General features: G+C 44.8%; 1 protein-coding gene across 3 annotated transcripts in view; it reads right to left on the minus strand.

The window, feature by feature from the left end:
• The window catches only part of ZNF507 (zinc finger protein 507), a 47,442-nt gene extending 43,175 nt beyond the window's left edge, over positions 1–4,267 (minus strand). The window contains exons 1-3 of one of the 3 annotated variants that reach the window (XM_040446268.1): positions 4,140–4,251; positions 2,633–2,726; positions 1,132–1,254 (exon numbers count right to left, since the gene is read on the minus strand). The gene's annotated coding sequence lies outside the window, so the exon portion shown is untranslated. Of the gene's footprint in view, positions 1–1,131; positions 1,255–1,379; positions 1,406–2,632; positions 2,727–4,139 lie in introns of those variants that run through there. The other 2 variants (XM_040446269.1, XM_040446267.1) reach the window with 2 other exon arrangements.
• Between the last annotated feature and the right edge of the window lie 1,733 nt (positions 4,268–6,000).

Here is a 6,000-nt window from a genome sequence, read left to right on the forward strand (position 1 = left end):
TAAAAAGAAGTAACAGCTTTTATATACCGTAACAACAGTACACAAAGTAAAAGAGTCAGAAGGCAACAGTCAATGACCAAATCCTAACAAACCGAAAAGCTAGTTTTGGTCTAAGAAAGTAAGCAAAAGGTTTTTGAAGAGGTAAGACGTATACTGTATTCTAAAAGACAGCCGCGCCAGATGTCAACCATTTGTCCCTCTGGGCTCACTGCCTCCTTTCCTCCACTCTGCTCTCTGCCCCAGGAGGTATATTACATCAGTAGGCTCCTATGCCCTCTGGTTTCTGGTTGCGTTATGCCAATGGGGAGCCATGAGAGGAGATCAGAAGGAGGCAGCATAGTGAAATCAGGATATCCATTCCCCTAATTCCCTCCCTCTAGGTCAGCTTGGACTGGCCACGTTTCTCAATGGAAGACCACTCTCTTCAGGCAGGGGGCCCTACAAAACTCTCCTGGTTCTGATACCTCTCTTCCTTCTGATGCTGCTACCTCCAGATAACTGCATTATCCTTGTGGTTTGTCTATACAAGTCCAACCTTTATTATGAGTATTTTTGTAAATACGTCCTCCTTGAATTATCTTAATTAGAATGCATCGTTTTCTCTTTTGGAATTCTGTCAACACAAGGGTAAGACTGACAAGGAAAAGAGCCACAACATTATCACGTTTCCAAAAGTGAGAATAAACCTTCCATCTACGGTTAGTGAAAAGATCAACATGGCTGAACAAGAAGGTTTACAGAAAGAGTAAAGCCTAGAGGCATTACCAAAGTAGGAAGCTTCTTATTTGGAATCTTTAGACATACCCACATTACACAAAATATATCAAACTATTACAAATAAATAAATATAAGTTGTATCCCAAACCAGAAAAGTTCTAGAATCTTTCCCACTGAGTCTTAACTCTTTCCTAGACAACAGGACAGGTTTCTCTGGCCATCTGAAAGTAGAACATTCCTATGGAATCTTTCAGAAGCTGAAATGATGTAAAGTGAAAAAGGAATTACCATTTATTTATACGGAAAAAAAAAAAAAAACCAAAATAACCTTTCTTAGGCTTTTCTGATATTTTAGAACACATCTTGCTAATAATGAGCGCACACGATAAAATGAGATAAAGCACAGATGCTCACAGACACAGTTCAAAGCTCTGGCGCCTTGGTGCAGAGATTCCGAGTACAGTTCCTGGGCAGGAAAGGAGCTTGGTGGGGCCACGCTTGCTGCTTGGGTTACGTGCTGCCTCTATTAATGGCTCGCTGCAAAACAAACATTGGAAACTATTTTTGCCTTTGGTGTAAGACTGAAATCTTTAGATTTCTTTCAGTTAGAGAAATCAGGTTCTAACGTATGTCTTTCATAAAAGCAAAGTGGCAGGGGCTACCTGGGCGGCTCAGTTGGTTGAGCGTCTGACTCTTGATTTTGGTTCAGGTCATGATCCCAGGGTTGTGAGATTGGGTCCTGTGTCAGGCTCCATGTTCAGCATGGATTCTCTCTCTCTCTCTCTTCCCCACTTCCCCTCTCGTGCTCTCTCTCCCCCACCGCCCCAAAAAAGCACAAAGTGGCAGAAGGCAAACTGTAAAAAGTGGGGGAGACCTGTATTCCAAAGGCAAAAGCTTATAATTAATGTCTTTCCCAAGAAAAGAACCAAATTATTTCAGTTGTCTTTATTTCCTGATAATTACTACTAGGTTTCTTTGTATATCTAATTAGTTCCTTTCAGTTATAGAGTATGGTTATCATAAGTAAAATCAAGTTGAACAATTCATGTGAGCCTGAGTAGGGCTGGAGAAAGGCTGTAATTTTCTGTGCATGTGCAAAGGCAGTTCAGTGTTATAAAAAACCTTTTCTTTCAGACTAAAAATTTGTTCTTTCCCAACTAGGCAAAGATATGAACTGTTATGTCCCTGAATTGTACACTGCCTACAAAAAATCACCTTGAGATTGCTTACACATTATTTATAGATTTATCTTATTAATGTCAGCTATGATTCATTTGAATTAAAATCTCCTTAGCTTAATGTGATTAACTGCCACTAAGAAAAATAGAGTGTAAATATCGCAAGAACATGAATTTTATAATCTAAAATTTCTTAGCTGGCATCTAGCCTGGGAGAATATTCTAATTTGGCAGCTAGTTTGGCAGACCACGAAGACATAAGGTCTAACTAACATTAACCAATATTAAGATTTAACATTTATTGAGCACCTATAATGTGCCAAGCACAGTGCTGGAGACTACACAAGAAAGAAGGAATCCTTGTCCTTGAAGTGCTCACCATCCAGGGGGCAGTGCCTATGTAGACTTTGTGTATTATTAATGAATTTCTGGTAATACTAGCCTCTTTTTTGCAGGTAAGGAACCTGAGGATCACGGATGTAAAGCAATAACTGGTTTAAGAACTGGAATCCAGGACTATCCGATTCTAAATCCCCTTTCTTAATACACCAATTTCTTTCTTATATCTCAATGAGGACAAATACATAAAATCAACACTGAAAAGAATTGGCCCCTTACAGCCCGGCTATAGCAAACGTATTAGCCTGTTTGATCTTCATAACTCTTTGGAACAGGCCAGGTGGGTGTTACACAATTTTACAAATAAGGAAACACTCAGTGTGGTTTCAGTGACTTACCCAAGGTTACATGGCTGTTAAGAGGCAGAGCCAATGTCTTTCAAATCAATTCCTGAAATTAACACAGTCCCTTGGACCAATCTTCAGAATTCAGCTGTGGCCAAGAATGAAAGTACATAGTATCAAACATTTCTCTTTCTTGGTGAAACAAAGTAATGATTTCTTTTGGCAGTGAAAAATTTCCCAATATTCTATGTCAAAAAGACATTCAGAGGAATGTTCATGCAACCCAATCATGTGTTGCAATTTTACATAATTTATCTAGCAAGCAGACTTTACCACTTTGTACAAGTTAGAAAAAAAAACTGCTCTGGAAACTTCTCTCAATAATTGTGTTTTGTTTTAGCTCAGAATTTAATTGACTCAAAATACTACTGTTTACTGATAACACTTTCTAATGAATAAGGAACAATAAACTGCATATCGCCATTTTAATCTTAACCCAAAATGCCATCTGAAGGATGATTTTGCAAGCACAGTGGGCATGAAAAGATAGGACACAGTAGCTTGACCTATATATCTTCCAACGCAGTTTCCTGCTCTGGTCTTACATTTCTTTGCAGTTTCCTATACTAGCTAGGAAGAATCTAAAAGATCAAATAAAGCCTATTCCTTTCACCTAGAACGCAGCTATCTTATCGATTACGGTTAAGTAAACAGTTCGTTGCCAGGGCAGAAAGCACGTCTTCGGTCCTCCCTTCGAGTTAATTTCAAACGAGTTGGTAAGGTAAAGGAATGAAGGGCCAGGCTCTCTCTTTTAATCAATAACGCAATCCAAACACTGAGTCAAAGCGGAGTACTGAAGAAAGTACAAGCTCAAGCAGGTGATAAATCCAGTAATTGCCTGATAAAAGAGATGCAGACTGATAGTAAATTACAGCCCACCACAGTAACTAAAAAGATCGCCTACGGGTTGGGATGACGGCCTCCGCCTAATTAATCATCCAAGCCTTCCACACAAACCATTCCCTCCGGATGCCCGTAGGTCTGAAGAGTGGGAGATTTTCCCACTGATCTCAGTGATCGAGAGACCGGTTCATCGAAAAGGTTCGTAATAGGGTCAGAAGGCTAGGATTTTCTGTACTAGCTTTTCCTACATCAAGAATTGGTTAAAGGGCTGGGGCGATCGGGGGTTGAGAAAAGTAGCCAACAGATGCGGTGAGGACCTAAGCGGTTGGCCTAAGCGCTTTCACAACTGCAGAGGAGAAGGAAGCAACGCCTCGGCAGGCCCGCCTGCAGACCAGGCTGGTGACAGTATGCGGAGAGCGGCAGGTTCCCCCCACCCCCCGCGGCAGGGCAAGCCAGGGGTCTCCGCAGGCCTCGCCGTGGGCTGCGTGGGCTGCGCAGAGCACTGGAAAGGGACGCGGAACTTGGGGCAAGTGGCGAGCCCCGGGCGGTGTCGGCCCGCTGAAGAGGAAGCAGGCGCCGGTAGAGGCCTGAGGGGAGGACGCACATGGCCGGCGGCGGCGCTACCTGCGGGCGGAGGGGCGGCCCCGGGGCGCTGTACCTGCGGTCGGGCGGCGGCTGCTGCTTCCGCGAGCCTCCTTTGGCCGGCTAGGAGCCCGGCCGTGCCCTCGCCCTCGTCCTCTCCCACCTCTCTCCCGGCTCTTTTCCCTCTTTTCCCCCGCTTTTCCCCTCCTCATCCGGAGCTCCAAAATGGCGGCGCTGGGAACGGATCACGTGAGCCGCGGGCAGGTCAGGTGACCCGAGTGGCGGGCGGCGGGGCGGGGCGATGCTCAGGCCCCGCCCATGGGCATCCCGGGGCTCTCGGGCTGGGCGAGCACGGAGGTACCCCAGCGGCCCGGGCTATCCCAGTCTTGGGCAGGTACGGGTCTGGGTAGACGACCTCCCAAGGCCTCTCTGCGTTGCCCTCTCAATGGTCACCTGGGCCTAGAAGTCAGTGTCTCTCCCCACGTCGCCCAAATCTTCTGTGGGCTAGCTTCTTCACCCCATCCCCTCCCTAACTGGCTTTTCACCTAGAGCACTGGCATTCTTTCAGCCTTATGCTCAGGAATATGTTACTGTGCTTGTTGGGTATGTTTTTTGTGGTGTTCTTGGCTAAAATGTAGAGGTCCTAGCTAGGTTTGTGACTGGACTTCAGGTGTGACTGGTGAGGGGCAGGGCTAGCCTTGGGTCATCTGTTTACTTGAGAGCGAGAAGATTTTCAGGGAAAGGACGCATCCAAGGGGTTGTGGCCTGACACAAGCTCAGTCTTTCTGAGGGCACATCGTGTTGGTTGTTTGGCTCTTGTTTTTATGGGTGGCATACACACCAGGGTTATAAGCAGCCTTGTTTGAGTTCCACTGTGAACAGAGTAAAATACAAAGGGAGGGAAGCATTTCGTCCAGCTTCACAGAGAACACTGGACTGTTTGGTACACTAAGAACTACACAGCAGGGAGTTTGGGTCTGGACTCACTAGGTGGGCCAGGAGCAGTAGGAAGGGAGCAAGCCCAATGGAGATAGCCCTTCATTGTTCATTGAGATAGCCCTTGGGGACTTCCAGATACATTTAGAGGCTTTTGCAGCAGACTGGGCTTTCACTTATCAAGTGGGAGAAATATCTAACAAAACTTAGTCACTGTTGAGACAGGTCAGTAATTCTCCTTACTGTGTCTCAGGATTCAAATTCACCTGAATTGGGGGGTTGGGAAACCAGCAAAGTTAGCATTCTGCTATTCTACAGACTCCTTTGCTGATTGGGCCAAAGAGCTAAGGAGAAGAAAAAATAAAGTGTTGAGCAATTTTTTTTTCAATAAAAGAGATTGAATAGGAGACTACCGTGGAAGGGTGAAAGAAAAAAAAAAAAAAACAAGGAAAACCAGAAATACGTGAAAAGGGGAAAGCGAGAACAAGCAATTAATGTGCAAATTTCTTTCCTTTCCTTGAGCTATACATATAATCTTAGTTTATAACCATCTGAAGAGGACGTTTTCTTCAGCAATAACTGTAATGTCCATGAATCTGAAAGTGGACACAAGTCAGGGAATTATTTGATCGGGGAAGAGTTTAAACACAAAGCGGAGGAATTGTAATCTAGGGAAAATAAGGAACTTCTAAAGAAGGGGAAGAAGATAAATTGGTTTGTCTGAAGTTTCTGTGGTATTCTTTTCCAGTATACGCCAGTTGTTTCCCAATGTCCCTGGTGCAGAGCAAGGTTCGATAGAACTTCCTGGCTCAGAGGTGTGGCCAGTGACTGGTGCCGTCTAACGAATTGCATGTGGTGGATGTGTCACCCCCATCCTGGAGCATTTAGTTGCCAGTGCACTCACATCCAGGGCACCATGTTCCTGCTGCCTTGATGACTGGCAATGTTCACAATGGTGGCCACCCTATCAGCGTACATTCTAGAGTAGCGATGACGAGCTG

Source organism: Herpailurus yagouaroundi, unplaced genomic scaffold (assembly GCF_014898765.1).
Source record: "Herpailurus yagouaroundi ecotype Mexico unplaced genomic scaffold, PumYag 194, whole genome shotgun sequence".
Taxonomy (NCBI): Eukaryota; Metazoa; Chordata; class Mammalia; order Carnivora; family Felidae; genus Herpailurus; species Herpailurus yagouaroundi.